Below are 16,666 nucleotides of genomic sequence, written 5' to 3' on the forward strand. Positions count from 1 at the left end.
TTAGACACCATCTGATACAATATCTTCATTCTATCTAGCTTCGTTGCATAAGTAAAGATTTTTATAAATTCATTCTTCTTAGCACAATTTTTCCCATGATCTCTTTCTTTGTCTTTTGTTTTTTCCCCTTCCTGACTCCAGTATATAATACTTTCATTAGTCTTTAAAGCTGCATGAGTATTTTCATGTTGTGGGGACTTGTGAGTCTTTGTGGCAAGGCTGTAACAATAATTGGTTATCTAAACTTGCTTTACATTTAAGAGTATCAGTAATTCATATGGGTGAACTATAATTCCTGGCAGGAATTAATTTCAACCTGGTAGAAAAAGTACTGAAGGTTAAGATATTGGAAAGACATCCCCAGAGATAACAAAAAATATTTTATTTCTTGTTTTTGTATAATTCTTTTTGCCTTTAAGATGTAATATGGTTGACTCCTTTGTTGTGTGTCAATAGTTTAAGCAGCAAATCCATTTCTTCTGTTGAGGTGAGTTTCAGATTACTTAGTACTCTATACATTTGAGGAAATGTTTTCTATATTATCCCTTATTTGAAAAGACTTCTTAAAAACTTGTTTAGGATTGTATATCTTTTCATATAAATAACTACAAATAGAACAGAAGACGACAAGATTATAAGAAATTTTTAGAAATTATGAAGCTCATTAGTGAAAGGCTCACAGAAAGAAATATACTGTAGAAAATGTCTGTGAGAAATGTTGTAATTCTGTACCCTGTGGTTGATTTTGTTTCCATTTTGTCTGTGGCGGACTATAAATTTCCTGAGGCCTTAGCTTCCATATTGCTTAAAGCTTTGAGAAAGGTTATATTCTATAGTATGAGGTGGCTCATATTTCTTATATTGATAATCCCTACATCATGTAATTCACAACTTTAAATGGAGGATAGCATTTTAGAATTATTATTTAGTAGTTTACAGAGAAAAAGGAGTAGAAAAATGTTTCAGTGACTGTCCTAATAAATACTTTCTCATGAATTTACCCATTCTTGAGTCTTTTTTGATTGTCTTTTTTTTTTTTAGTGATTTGACCAGAGAGCATGTATATACTTTAAAGAAAAAATTTATTCATTTTAGAAAGAGAGAAAACACATGAGTAGGAGGGGCAGAAGGAGAGTGAGAGAGACTCTCAAGCAGACTTGATGCTGGGCTGAGCTCAGAGCCTGATGCAGGGTTCAGTTCCAGTACCCTGACATCATGACCTGAGCTGAAACCAGGAGTCAGGTGCTTAACTGGCTGTGCCACCCAGGTGCCCCTGTATATGCAGTTTTTAATGTTTTAAATACATGTTCCCAAAGAGCCTTCCAGAAAGTATGAGTCAATTTTCTTTCATGCTTTGCTGTCATTTAGTCTTCTCCTGTATTATAGAAGTTTTATAGTTTTATATTTAACATTTAAGTTATGACTCATTTTTAATTAGTTTTTATATCTAGTGCAAGGTATGGATCCTAAATTCCTTTCTTTGTGAGGCCAGCAGGCATGTACATACCTGATTGCTCCAGCACCATTTGTTGAAAAGGCTATCCTTTCTCCATGGCACTGCTTTTGTGCTTTTGTCAAATTGGGTGGTCATATATGTGTGGCTCTATTTCTGGCCTTTCTGTTCTGTTCCATTGATCTATTTGTTGCTCTTTTTTGCCAGTAACTGGCTTTTGATTATTGTAGCTTTCTAATACTTTTCGAAATCAAGTAATGTTAGCCCTCCAACTTTGATTTCTCTTCTTTGGAGCTCTTTAACTATTCTAGATTCTTTGTACTTCCATCTGAGTTTTATTTATTATTATTATTTTTTTCCATCTGAGTTTTAGTACCAGCTTGTCAACTTGTCGAAAAAGCCTGCTGAGATTTTTATTGGGATTGTGTTAAATCCATTGACTATTTTGAGGAGAATTGACATTTTAACAATATTGAATCTTCTAATCCATGAACACAGTATGTCTTTTGTCATTGCTCATTTGTTCCTTTTTATTGTTGAGTAGCTTTCCATTGTATGGCTGTACAACCGTTTGTTTATTCACTCATCTGTTGGTAGTTCACTTATTTCCGGTTTTTGCCAATTACAGATTGGCAACAAAATAAAGTTGTTGTGAATATTTGTTAGAAATTTTTGTACAGACATTCATTTTCTTGGGTTGGAGTAGGATGGCTTTATCCATTTGGTAGGGGTATTTTTAGCTTTTTATTTTTTATTTTTTATTTTTTTTTATTTTTTATTTTTTTTAATTTTTATTTATTTATGATAGTCACAGAGAGAGAGAGGCAGAGACACAGGCAGAGGGAGAAGCAGGCTCCATGCACTGGGAGCCCGACATGGGATTCGATCCCGGGTCTCCAGGATCGCGCCCTGGGCCAAAGGCAGGCGCCAAACCACTGCGCCACCCAGGGATCCCTATTTTTAGCTTTTTAAGAAACCATGAACTGTTTGCCAATGTGAGTGTACCATTTTACATTCCGATAGGTAGTAGTGTAAGAGCATTTAGATTTCTTCACCCTGCCTACAGTTGGTATGGTCAGTCTTTAATTTAGGCCTCCTACTAGATGTGTTGCAGACATAGTCAATTTTACTTTTTTGCATCCTGGATATTTTCATACTCCTATAAATCATATTGAGATGATTCCTGGGATGCAGTCAAGTTACTTGGGAACAGTTTGATCCTTTTGGTTGTTGCATTTTTTTTTTTAATTTTTATTTATTTATGATAGTCACACACACAGAGAGAGAGAGAGAGAGAGAGAGAGAGGCAGAGACACAGGCAGAGGGAGAAGCAGGCTCCATGCACCGGGAGCCCGATATGGGATTCGATCCCAGGTCTCCAGGATCGCGCCCTGGGCCAAAGGCAGGCGCCAAACCGCTGCGCTACCCAGGGATCCCTGGTTGTTGCATTTTTGACCTCACATGTATTTGTTAAGTGGATATGGAGCTCTGTCTTGGGCTTAATTGTTCCCCATTGTTTAGGCAAGACCTTTCTTTCTGTGTAGTCTACCCAATACACTGTGAATTATGAATTTTTCTAGGGTAGCTGTTTGGGAACAAATATGTTCGTGGCCCCGTGTGAGCACTAGGCACTGTTCCCTCTGATTCTTTCTAGGGATCCTTTCCTTGGCTTTTTTTTTTTTTTTAAATTTTTATTTATTTATGATAGAGAGAGAGAGAGAGAGAGAGGCAGAGACATAGGCAGAGGGAGAAGCAGGCTCCATGCACCGGGAGCCTGACGTGGGACTCGATCCCGGGTCTCCAAGATCGCGCCCCAGGCCAAAGGCAGGCGCTAAACCACTGCGCCACCCAGGGATCCCCTTTCCTTGGCTTTTACTAGTTTCTCAGGCGCTTTCATTGATTGGTGCAGTGCTGGAAGTTCAACCCATGCAGTCCCCAGGTTTTCTGTTCTCGGGTACTCTGTCTTCTACAGTCTGGTTGCTTTGTTCTCCCTGGTCTCTCAGCTTTGCCTTTCTAACTCTGGGACTCTGCTAGGCTCTGCCTCAGTTTCTCCTCCTTGTACTGTTGCCTGGAAATTCTCTTGGCATTATGTATGTAATGTTAGGGCTCATCTCTTGTTTGTTTCCTGTCTCTCAAGAATCACTGTTCTTGGGACATCTGGGTGGCTCAGTGGTTGAGCATCTGCCTTTGGCTCAGGGCGTGATCCTGGGGCCTGGGGATTGAGTCCCGCATGGGGCTCCATGTAGGGAGCCTGTTTCTCCCTCTGCTTAAGTCTCTGCCTCTCTGTCTGTGTCTTTCATGAATAAATAAATAAAATCTTTAAAAAAAAATCACTGTTCTTTGTCACCTGATAGCCAGTGGTCCAGTGTTAAGAAAACTGAGGTTTCGGGGGATCCCTGGGTGGCGCAGCGGTTTGGCGCCTGCCTTTGGCCCAGGGCGCGATCCTGGAGACCCGGGATCGAATCCCACCTTGGGCTCCTGGTGCATGGAGCCTGCTTCTCCCTCTGCCTGTGTCTCTGCCTCTCTCTCTCTCTCACTGTGTGCCTATCATAAATAAATAAAAAAAAAATTAAAAAAAAAAGAAAAAGAAAACTGAGGTTTCAGTATTCTGTCTGCTGTCCACTTTTTGAATTATTAATTTTTAATTGTTTTGGTTGTTTCAGGGTAGATCTAGTCCCTGTTAATTCATTTGTTTGGAAGCAGAAATCCTCATTCTTTAAAAAAAAAAAATGTCAAGGGATAAAATAAAACGGAATGGGTAAAGTGGGTCAGTAAATTTTCTCCAGATGTATGCATTTCTGTTACTTCCACTCAGTTAAAGAAACTTTCTGATACCCTAGTAGGTTCTTTATGCGCATTCCTGGTCATAAATGCGCTCTTCCTCCCAAGGTAATCATTGTTACTGCTCTCTTCCTCCCCAGGTAATCACTATTCTGATGTCTACCTACCATCTGTTAGTTTTGCCAAGTTTTTACTTCATCTAAATGGAGTACCTACAGTATTTGCCCTCTTTGCCTGACTTTTCTCCTGAGCACCCTGTCTATAGGATCTGTTGGTGTTATTGCTTGCTACTACTTTTTCTTTTCTCTAGCTCAGTGGAATTCCTTCTCCTATTGATGGACATTTGAGTGATTTCCAGGTTTTGGCTCCTATGACAAAGCTGCTAGGAATATCTTGCACAAATTTTTTGGTGTACTTAAACTTTCATTCCTCTTGGGGGTAAATACCCAGGAGTGGAATTGTTGGTTTATGGGGTAGGTATCAATTTACTTCAGGAGGTATTGTCAAAAAATTTCCCAGAATGGTAGAACCATCTTTTACTTTGTTTGTGAATATATGGGGATTCTAATTGGTATATGTTCTTGATGAGTTTTGGTATTTTCAGTCTTTTAAATTTTCACCATTATGGGACCATAAGTTTTCCTTGAGTAGGCTAAAGCATCATAGTCAGGTTGAATAATATCAAGGCTGAGGTGACCAGCCGACCTGGAGGGTTCTCTGAATTAGGAGACTCTGTTTTAAAACCAGAATGGTTCTAATCACCCTAGATGAGGCTCTCTGCTGATGTCATCTGCAGAATGTTAATAGTAACAGGAAATTCCCATGGTCTAGCCAAGCTCAAGTAAAGATAAGGCCTGAGCCAGCCTATTTCTCTAATTAAAAAAGACAGGGACCCACCACCCCAATTTCCTTTCTCCTTCAAGTCTCATGTAAGTTATGTTTCTTCACAGAAACTTCTGCTGGCCATTCAAGCTACATTAGTTTCCTCTGTCATACTTCTGAAGTACCCTACAGAATTGTGTAATAATTACGACACTTGAAGAGATATATTCATATCTATAATCCTGGATCAGCTGTAATTTATCAGGGCAGGACTTTTTTGTCTTCCTCATAGATATCCCCAGAACACATTGGTAGGCACATGAGTACATTTTATTTATTTAATTTACCAGGAATGGGGTGGGGTTTGGAGGGAAATAGGTGAAACATGTAGCAGGGTTGGGCATTAAGAGATTTTTCAGCCATGAAAGTTTAGATTTGATACTAGTGGTGGTTGAAAGCTATTGAGGGTTTTGTTTTTTGTTTTTTGTTTTTTAATCAAAGCAGAGGGAAAACGTTGAGTTGTGTTATAGGAAGATGCTGACTACTCTGTCCAGAATGATTTGTAGAGAATGGTGGTCTGGTGGTGCTGGAAAATTTGGTTACTTCTGATCTTTTTATTTTGTTTCTTAGGTTTTAAAATTGATAGCAAGTGAAAAAATGCATGGTGGCATGTTAAGGCTGTATAAAATTCCAGATGGACTTTGAATATATTATAAGATTGGGCAGCCTTTGCCAGATGCAGTGTTCTTTGAATAAATAAATGTAAAGCAGAAATAGCTTAAATTTCTGATGGGATCCTAACTTGCTGTAGAACAACTTATGAGTCATTATATCATACAATGTGAGGATAAAATTTGTGACATTTCTTAAACCCAATAAAATAAAAAAAACTCTTGATTCAGGCAGTTTTTATTTTTCTTTTCAGGTTAGACTTCAGTTAATATTTCTTTTGCAGAGGTCAGTCATCCTGAATACCGTTCAAGGAAGTCTGGAGGACAGAATAATTTTCATAGTAACACTAAGCTATCATTTCATTGTGCCACTGATTCTCTTGTGAGTAAATAGCAGAGTTTTTCCAGAGATGGAATGACATGGATGGCACCATTGCTCTCATGATGATGGATTGTGTGCTTGTAATTTGTATTTTTAAAGATTTCTTCATTTTAATTTCTTTCCTCTTCTTTTTTTTCTTCTTTTTTTTTCTTTCCTCTTCTTGTTTAATATTATATATATTTATTCATGAGAGACACACAGAGAGAGGCAGAGACATAGACAGAGGGAGAAACGGGCTCCTCCCAGGGAGCCAGATGTGGGACTCGATCCCTGGATTCAGGATCATGCCCTGCCTGAGCCAAAGGCAGATGCTCAACTGCTGAGCTACCCAGGTGTCCCTCTTCGTTTTAATTTCTATTACAGTATTGGTAGATATAACCTATTTAACAAAAGCTTTTTTTTTTTTTTTAAGATTTTTATTTATTTATTCATGAGAGACATAGAGAGTGAGAGGCAGAGACACAGGCAGAGAGACAAGCAGGCTCCATGCAGCCTGATGGGGAACTCAATCCCGGGGCTCCAGGATTAAGACCCCTGGCCCAAGCGGTGCTAAACCGCTGAGGCTACCCCTAACAAAAGCTTTTTGAAGTCTTTGATAGGATTTAAGAGGATAAGGGGTCCCGAGACCAAAAAAGCTGTCCTAGGTATTCTTTCAAAATAACATTTTCAAATTAATGTTTTATAATAATGATTCTTAACTGAAGCTTAACTGGAGTGATTCACCCTATAGTTTCTAAATCAGGATCTCCACTGGTAGGGTCTAGATATGTTTTTGTTTGTTTATAAAAAGTAATTTTGGATGCCTGCCTGGCTCAGTTGGTAGAGCATATGATTCTTGGATCTTGGGGTTGTGAATTTGAGTTCTACGTTGGGTGTAGAGATGACAAAAAAACCCTAAGAAAAAAAGAAGTAAAATCACATATTTAATTTGTTTAAATTTTAATATGATTTGCCTTCTTAATTAGGAACTGTTGTTTTAGGATAGAAATGGTTTTCCAAATAACAAAGTTCATATTAAAATTCATTTAAAAATAGTAATAGCAGTTTTTTTTTAATCTAATGCTGTTTAGGCACTGTACTGAACAATTTATGTGCATTATCTTAATCTTAACAATAAACTTAAGAGGGAAGAATTGTGTACACATTTTACAGATGAAGAAACTGAGGATTACAAAGAGTAAATAATTTGCCCAAGATCACATACTCGGAACATGTGTTACTAGACTTTGAATTCAGGTGTGACTCTGAAGCCTGGTTTTCCATCCACCCTCTTAGATCTTGAAAGAATTGTGCAAAGTGGAGCCCTTTGAACTACTTTTTGATAGCTACTCTGTGTAGTGTTTTATGTCATAACTTTGTACATTTATCCTTGCAGCTACTCACTGGTGTGTTACCTGATAATTCTTACCTGGTTTATCTAGTACAAACATTTCTTTTTTTTTTTATTACAAACATTTCTTGAGGTTGCATCTCTTTTTACCCTACAAGTAAAACAGCATGGATACAAAAATAAATGAGCCATCTTTTTCACAAGGGACTCTGAAGGAGCTGACTATAGTATAAAGCATTCTGTGACAAGTACCTTAGGCTTATGTGGGTGTTGATCTGTGGCAAAAAAACATGGAGAAGACTACGCCGTGTGGAGGTTGGTGAAAGTCTAAAGAGATCAGGTATCAAAATCTCAACTTTACATTTGGTCTTCTTACTTCTGCTAGCTTTTCATCCACTTTAATAATCTCTCTTATTTATCTTATCATTTCTTTTTTATTAAGATTTATTTATTTATTTGAGTGAGAGAGCACACAAGTAGAGGGAAGGGCAAAGGGAGAGGGGGAGAGAATCTCAAGCAGACTCCCTGCTAAGCAGGAGCCCGACATAGGGCACACACAGGCCCAGTCTCAGGATCCTGAGATCATGGCTGAACCGAAATCAAGAGTTGGTTGCTTAACTGAGTGAGCCACCCAGGCTCCCCTCATGCATTTCTTTATAGAAGTGTTAGATACTTAGTTCTTGCCTGATTTTGATCTCCTGAGCTGGCCCACTTTTTCTTTCTTTTGCTGTTTTTAAAATTTTAAATTCAATTAATTAACATGTAATATATTATTGGTTTCAGAGGTAGAGGTCAGTGATTCACCAGTTGCATGTAACACCCAGTGACATTATATGCCCTTGTTATCGCCCGTCACCCAGTTACTCCATCCCCCCTCCCCTCCTGCCCTCCAGCGACCCTCAGTTTGTTTCCTACGATGTAGAGTTTGTCTCCCTCTTTAATTTCATCTTGTTTTATTTTTTTCTCTTTCTCTATGATCCCCTGTTTTTTTTAATTCCATATATAAGGGAGATCATATGATAATTGTCTTTCTCTCACTTAATTTTGCTTAGCATAATATTCTCTGGATCCTTCCATGTCATTGCAAATGGCAAGATTTCATATTTTTTATGGCTAAGTAATATTCCATTGTATGTATATGTGTGTGTGTGTGTGTGTGTGTGTGTGTATAAAACATCTTCTTTATCCATTCATCTGTCAATGGATGTTTGGGCTCTTTCCATAGTCTGGGTATTATGGACATTGCTGCTGTAAACACTGGAGTGCAGGTGCCCCTTCGGATCACTGCATGTGTAGCTTTGAGTTTAATACCCAGTAATACAATTGCTGGGTCATAAGGTAGCTCTATTTTCAACTTTTTGAGGAACCTCCATAGTTTTCCAGAGTGGCTGCACCAGCTTGCATTCCCACCAACAGTGTAAGAAGGTTGCCATTTCTCTGTATCATTGGCTGGTCCACTTTTGATCTCCTCCTTTTTTAATCTTCAAAACCAAAATTTATTTGTGTATTTACAGACATGTATATTCACATATATTTCAGAAATTGATTAATGCTAGAATGCCAGTTGAAATTTCTATTTTTTGCAAGGTGATAGAGATGAAGACAAGGAAGATATAGGTTAAAGAAATGATTATCAACTGTAGTAGTTGTTGCCATGAAAGAAAAAAAAAGTTTAACATGAATTAGAGTTTAGGTACATGCAAAAGAAAGAAGTATTTCCCTCCTATTTGGTCATATTCAGTTTTTATTTTGAAGTATTTTTAGGAAGCAGAAAAGAGGCAAAATGTAGTGCTAATAATGAACCTACCAGCTAGCTTTTTCTTCTCAATATTTTCATATTTTTGCTTCAAATTTTTATAGTGCTATGTGTATCCCCATCCCTCCTTAGTTTCTCCATAGGTAAATTGCTGTCTTAATTTTGGTGTGTTTTTTCCATTCATGTTTTTAATATTTTTGCTGTATGTGTGTGTATTTTTATAGAACACTTTTTTACGTTTTAAAAAATGTTATTGTACATATGTGTCCTTCTACAGATTGCTTTTTTGCTCAAAATCAAATTTTTGAGATCCATCCATCTTGGTACTTGGATTCACTCATGCATTTTAAGCTACTGAATAGAATTTCATTACATGACCACACTGAAATTTAGCTATTCTTTCTTGGCCTTTTGCATTGTGTTTATTTTTTTCCTTTTTCTGAAATTTTCTTTTTCTTTTTCTTTTTCTTTATCTTTATCTTTTTCTTTTTCTTTTCTTTTTCTTTTCCTTTCTTTTCTTTCTCTTTCATCCTTTCTTTCCTTTTCTTTCTTTTCTTTCTTTCTTTTTACAGTCCAGAGCAAGGTCTTTTATTTTTTTGTAACTATCATGCCATGAATTCAGAGAGAGTGGGGTCCAGCAGCTCAGGCTCCTTTCCACTGGTTCTCACAAAGTATGCTTGTCTGGATGGAGCAGGCTGGTGCCTTCAGTCGAACCCAAGTATGTTTCTCTTTGGCTTCCTTCTTTTTCTGATCATTTTCCTTCATGCGGCTCTTAGAGTGTTTCACATGTACCTTAATTCACCTATGTTTCACATGTACCTTAATTCACTTGGCAAGAATCTTGCTCTAAACTTGCCGGTTTACAACAATGCCAACAGCATGCTGGGTAACACTATAGACTCTTCCAGTTTTGCCATGGTAGCATTTGTGGGGCACTGCTTTGTGAGGACTGCCTATTCTCTTGATGTTCACAGTATCACCATTCCTGTAGACAGGCACATGTGTGGCAGAAAGAGCAACAATACCCTGTGTTCTAAAAGGCCTACAGAATCCATAGCAGGCACCTCTCCTCTTTCCTTTTGTGTTGGGCATTTTGGCACATTGCCAGAAGATGATTCTGCTGACCTTTTACATTTTGACTTTTTTTTTCAGGTTTAGCTTTTTTTGTTTTTGATATAGTTCATATATCATATAATTCATCTTTCAAAAACGTATATAATTTAGTAGTTTTTAGTATATTCACAGATTTGTTTAACCCTAACCATTATTTAACTCCAGAACATTTTTAGCACTCCGCAAGGAAACCCATTCCCATTAGTAGTCACTCCCCTGGTTCACCCTCCACCCGTCCTCTAGCAACTACTCATCCACATCCTGTCTCCGTGGATTTGCTTGTTCTGGACTTTTCATATAAATGGAATCATATAATATATGGCCCTTTGGGTCTTTCACTTTCATAATGTTTCATTTGGTATAATGCCTCAAGGTTCATCTGTGTTGTAGAATGAATCATCAGCATTTCATTCCTTTTTATGGCTGAATAATGCTAGGTCTATGGTAACTATGTTTAGCTATCGGAGGAGCTGCCAAACCGTATACAAATGCGGTGGCACCATTTTACACCAGTAATGTACAAAGATTCCAGCTTTTCCACATGTATGCCAATGCTTGTTATGTCTTTTTTATTGTAATCATCCTAGTTGGTATGAAATATCTCACTCTAATTTTGATTTGCATTTCCCTAGTAAGTAATGATACATCTTTTCATATACTTATGGGCCATATGTATGTGTATAATTTTATTTTTTGGTTGCTTATGCTTTAGGGTTCCATAGTGAAGAAACCATTATGTAGTCTAAGGTCATGAAAAGCTATACCTGTGGTTTATCTAAGAGTTTCCATATTTTTTTTTTTTTAGCCCTCTCTCTCTCTCTCTCTCTCTCTCTCTCTCTGCAGAAAGAGAGGGAGAGAAAGAATCATAAGCAGGTTCCACGCTCAGTGCACAACCTGCTGCGGGGCTCCATCTCACAACCGTGAGATCATGACCTGAGCTGAAATCAAGAGTCAGACGGTTAACTGACTGAGTCACCCAGGTGCCTCTGGTTTTAGCTCTTAAATTTAGGACTTTAATTCATTTTGCATTAATTTTTGCATATGGTATGAGGGTGAAACTTCATTCTTTGTGGATATTCAGTTCTCAGCATCATTTGTAGAAAAAATTTCATTTCTCCAATGAATTGTCTTGATACTGTTGTCCAAAATCAATTAACCATAAACATATGGGCTCATTTCTGGACTCAAGTATATGTGCATCCTTATGCCAATATCACATAATCTTTGTTGTAGCTTCAAAATCTGGAAGTGTGAGTCACCTTAAATTTGTTCTTTTTCGGGATCCCTGGGTGGCGCAGCGGTTTAGCGCCTGCCTTTGGCCCAGGGCGCGATCCTGGAGACCCGGGATCGAGTCCCACGTCAGGCTCCCGGTGCATGGAGCCTGCTTCTCCCTCTGCCTGTGTCTCTGCCTCTCTCTCTCTGTGTGTGACTATCATAAATAAATGAAAAAAAAAATTTAAAAAAATTTTGTTCTTTTTCTTTTCTTTTTTTTTTTTTAATTTTTTAATTTATTTATGATAGTCACAGAGAGAGAAAGAGAGGCAGAGACACAGGCAGAGAGAAGCAGGCTCCATGCACCGGGAGCCCGACGTGGGAATCGATCCTGGGTCTCCAGGATCGCGCCCTAGGCCAAAGGCAGGCGCCAAACCGCTGCGCCACCCAGGGATCCCAATTTGTTCTTTTTCAAAAAGATTTTGACTATTTTGGGTCACTTATATGTCCATATGAATTTTAGAATTAGTTTGTCAATTTTTGTGAAAAGGCAGTTGGAATTTTGATAGAAGTTGCATTGGATCTGTAGGTGAATTTAGGGAGAATTGCCGTGTTAACCATAGTAAGGCATTCAATCTATGAACATAGTTTTTCCTTTTTTTTTTAGGTCTTTAATTTCTTTCTTTCTTTCTTTTTTTTTAAGATTTTATTTACTCATGAGACACACACACACACACACACACACACACACACAGGCAGAGACACAGGCAGAAGGAGAAGCAGGCTCCGTGTAGGGAGCCCAGTGTGGGACTTGATCCCGAGTCTCCAGGATCAGGCCCTGGGCTGAAGGCGGTGCTAAACCTCTGAGCCACCTGGGCTGCCTAGGTCTTTAATTTCTTTCAACAGCGTTTATAGTTTTTAGTATACAAGATTTGTCCTTGGTTGAGTATTTTTCTAAGTAATTTTTTTCCTTTTGGTGCCATTGTAAATGATTTTGTTTTCTTAATTTGGGTTTGGATTATTCATTGCTAATGATGGAAATATAACTGGTTTTTCTTTATTATTTGCCTCTAAACTACCAAACTGTTTCTCTTCATTCAGATAGTTTCCTGAAATCTTCATTGTCATAAAAATTTTATTCAACTACCTTATTCCTTTTTTGAGGATTGTTTTTTCTTACAAGACACACTTGAGTTGCATCAATACTAAGCTATTTTCAATCCAATAATATACCTTCAAACATTTGGGTACTTGTTAAATGCATCTACAGACAAAATTTTAACTGCTTACTTTTCTGGACGGTCTGTACCAACTAACATCTTATCATTACGTGCTGATAATCCATTAAAATACAGACCTAAGGAAGTTTGGGAATAACCTGTGGAGGATTCTACTCATGTCTGCTTTCCCCTCCATCCCTCCCAACTAATAAGTAAGAATTAAAATTCTGGTCTATTCTGAAAAACACTCAGTTTTGTTTTTTTTTGTTTTTTTTTAATGTTAGGGAGTATTCCCCCCCCACCCTTTAAAAAGATTTTATTTGTTTATTCATGAGATTTTATTTGTTTCTTCAGAGAGAGAGAGGCAGAGACATAGGCAGAGGGTGAAGCAGGCTCCATGTAGGGAGCCTGATATGGGACTCAAGTACCTAGGATCAGTAATGGCTGCTCCTTCCCTGCATTCTTTTTTTTTTTTTTTTTTTTTTAAGATTTTATTTATTTATTGAGACCGAGAGAGAGAGGCAGAGGGAGAAGCAGGCTCCATGCAGGGAGCCTGATGTGGGACTCGATCCCAGGTCCCCAGGATCACACCCCAGGCTGCAGGCGGCACCAAACCGCTGCGCCACCGGGGCTGCCCTCCTTCCCTGCATTCTGTGCCTTGTTGCTCAGGCACCTGAATGCATCAGTCTCCAGCTCTGCTCTTGTATATGTCACATGCCCATTTTCTAACTGGGCTTTGCTTCATTCCCTGATTGACACATACTGCTGAAAAAACTGATTTCCCACATCTCATAGCTGGGTGCTCTGGTGCTCCAGACTGTTTGGCTGGTTTGACTTGTTGTCTGACCTCTGTGTCTTGGACACTGTTTGTCCAGGCCATATCCCATCCCCTCTCAGCCTGCATGTGTGATGAGCCTGACTGAGATTTTTTAGTATGGTTTCTTTCTCATCCTGCAGTCTACAACTTAGAAATTTGTGGGAGCCTTGGTGGGTCATGCATTGTGTGGTATGTACTACTAAAACCGAAGATATCAGTATTAAATATAGGGACATTTATATTGCTCCTTAACACTTGATACAATCCCATTGTACAGTTTCCTTCATACTCTTTCTCTTCTCCATGCCCCCAGTGCCTTCTTGCTAATAAACTGTGGTGAAACTTTCCCAATTGTAAGGAAAATACAGTAAATAATTTTGTATCCATCTCTTCTATCACTGTATAGAGTATAGGACTTCTACTTTAATAACTTTTGGAAATTATAGCAAATTTGTTCCATCAAGCTTGGTAAAATATTAAAAATTATAAATATGTTATGTACCCAATTTCTGATGATGGTAATTAAGTATTTTAAATTTTTCATTGTCTAAATGCTAGTTTTGCCATTGTGGTCATTTAATGTCTTTAGGATGTGAATGGCATGGGAGTTGTTCCTTTTTGGAAGCTAGTGTAAATTTATGAAAATATATAAATAAAATTAACACTAGTAAATTTTGGAAGGTGAGTTGTAGGTGCTGTTCGGTGATTTGCGTTTGGCTCGGTTGCATGTCAGAGATTCTAGTCCTTTTCACCCTGTACCAAGAGGTTGTAGAAGAGATTAAGATTTGCTGTTGTTATTTGTAGAGCTTGTTGTGATTTTAGCTCTATAGGGTATGCATTAGAATTCAGTTAGTTGTGTTCTACAGGACAACAAAATCCTCATTAAGTAAAGGGTATAATTTTGTATGTGGTATTTGCTGGTGCTAATAGAGCTAATGCAGCAATAACTTCGTTGATCTCCATTGTTGAAATATCTATGCAAGTAAATGGCTGTTTTAGTGCTGGATTTCTCTTTGAGTAGTTCATTAAAAAGAACATTCAGGGGGCGCCTGAGCGCCTCAGTCAGTTAAGCTTCTGCCTTCAGCTTAGGTCATGATCCCTGAGTCCTGGGATCCAGTCTGCATTGGGCTTCTTGCTGAGCAGAGAGTCTGCTGTTCCCTTTCTTGCTCCCTCTGCCTCTCCCCCTGCTTGTGCTCCAGTACTCTGTCAAATAAATAAAATATTTTTTAAAAAATAAAAATTAAGAAAAAAGGAACATTCAAAGAATTTTAAGTTGCTTTAGTCTTGAGTTAGGTGAGTCTTTTTCTAAACTAGTTTTTCAATTGAGAGTTTAAAAAAATTGAAAATATTGTAAAAAAGATCTCATGTTTAGCCTCATTCATTGCCCTCATGCAGTTTAAAAGCACTGCTATAATTAGAGAATTATATATGTGATCAAATCTCATTTGTGGTTCTGGGTCCATAAATGAGAACTTTTAAGAATAGTGAGAAGCAGAAATATACACACATGTATATCTGTGTGTGTTGCCCATCAGTGTCCCAAAATTAAGTCCTTGAGTCCTAAACTGAAGCTCTTCCTACATGAAGAGCAACCCCCACCCCTGACCTCACCATCTGAGTCCTTAGTGCCCCTGCTACTCCCACACAGTCTGGCCACAGTAAGGCTGCAGGGGATCTGTAAGCCCCCTAGAGGTATTCTATTAAGAATTTTTTTATCTAAAATTATTTGGAATTGTATTTGTAAATGACACTTGGTCATTTTTTTCTTTTTTAAAAGATTTTATTTATTTGAGAGAGAAAGAGAGAGACAGAGATAGTGAGAGAGAGCATGAGCAGGGAGGAGAGGGAAAAGTAGGCTCCCACTGAGCAGGGAGCCCTATACAGGGCTCGACATGGGATTCAGTCCCAAGACCCAAGCCAAAGGCAGACACTTATCTGACTAAGCCACCCAGATGCCCTTGGTGACTTTTTTTTTCTTTATTTTTATTTTTTTTACTTTTTTAAACTTTTTTTCTTTAAAAATATTATTAAATGCAGTGGGTTTAAAAAAAAAAAAAAAAAAACTATGAAACTTTGCTGTCTCCTGTCCCTTGCTTCCAACTCTGTTTCTCAAAGGCAAATGCTTTGAATTGTTTCTTCCTAATAACTTTTGCTCACGGATTGTCTCTAACACCTTGAATGGTGCCTGTTTGGGCATCTAATAAATCTTGGTTGCATGAATGAAAGATTGTTCTTACTCTGTTTCCAGACTTGATAAATAGTTTACAATTTACGAGTATAATTCTAGGTTGACTATCATTTTTCCTTTTGGATAACATTGCTTCACCATCTTAGGATAGTGTTCCTATTCATATAGAATTTCACTATGATGCTAGTTTCTTTGCATGTGACTTATGTTTTCTCTCTGTAAACTTTCGGATCTCATGTTAGCACTTAAAAGTAACTAAGTATGCCAGAAATTCAGTCTGGGAAATGTCCCTGAATCATTTCTTTGATAGGTATTCCTTTCCTCCCTCTCCCCACCAAAAGAGATAAAGAAATGTGTTTTCTCTGTTGTTTCTTTCTGAAACTTTTATGCTTGGGATGTTGGGTTTTGTGAATTATTTTTTATTTTCTTTTTTTTATACTTTGTTTTTTACTGGTTTATCTCTTTGTCTTAGTGTTGAAATTTCTGGGCGATTTCCTTAGCAATACCTTCTGATCCTTCTATTAGTTTTTTGTTTGTGTTCTCAATTTTTTGAAAAAGATTTTATTTGTTTATTTGAGAGAGACCTTGCATGAGCAGGGAGAGAGGCAAAGGGGAAAAAGGAAGCAGGCTCCCCACTGAGCAAGAAGCCTTGATGGGAGGCTTGAGGCTGGATCCTAGGACATTGAGATCCTGAGATGGTGACCTGAGCTGAAGGCAGTTGCTTAACCCACTGAGCCACCCATGCACCCCCATGTTATCAAATTTGAGAAGTGTTATCCTATTTCCATTTTTCCTATTAATGTCTTTTTTTCAAGTGGAGTATTCTGGGATTTAGTTATAGTATTGTAAATAGACTTTCAACCTTCCTCCTGGCTTTTTCTCTTGCCTGTTCCTCTTTCTCAGAGTACTTAGTATCTTTGA

The 16,666-nt window shown here is 38.0% G+C and overlaps 1 protein-coding gene across 3 annotated transcripts in view; it reads left to right on the forward strand.

Moving 5' to 3' along the window:
* MTA3 (metastasis associated 1 family member 3) overlaps positions 1 to 16,666 on the forward strand; it is a 174,042-nt gene that overhangs the window by 41,668 nt on the left and 115,708 nt on the right. The gene's annotated exons all lie outside the window — the stretch shown is intronic.

Source organism: Canis lupus, chromosome 17 (assembly GCF_011100685.1).
Source record: "Canis lupus familiaris isolate Mischka breed German Shepherd chromosome 17, alternate assembly UU_Cfam_GSD_1.0, whole genome shotgun sequence".
Taxonomy (NCBI): Eukaryota; Metazoa; Chordata; class Mammalia; order Carnivora; family Canidae; genus Canis; species Canis lupus.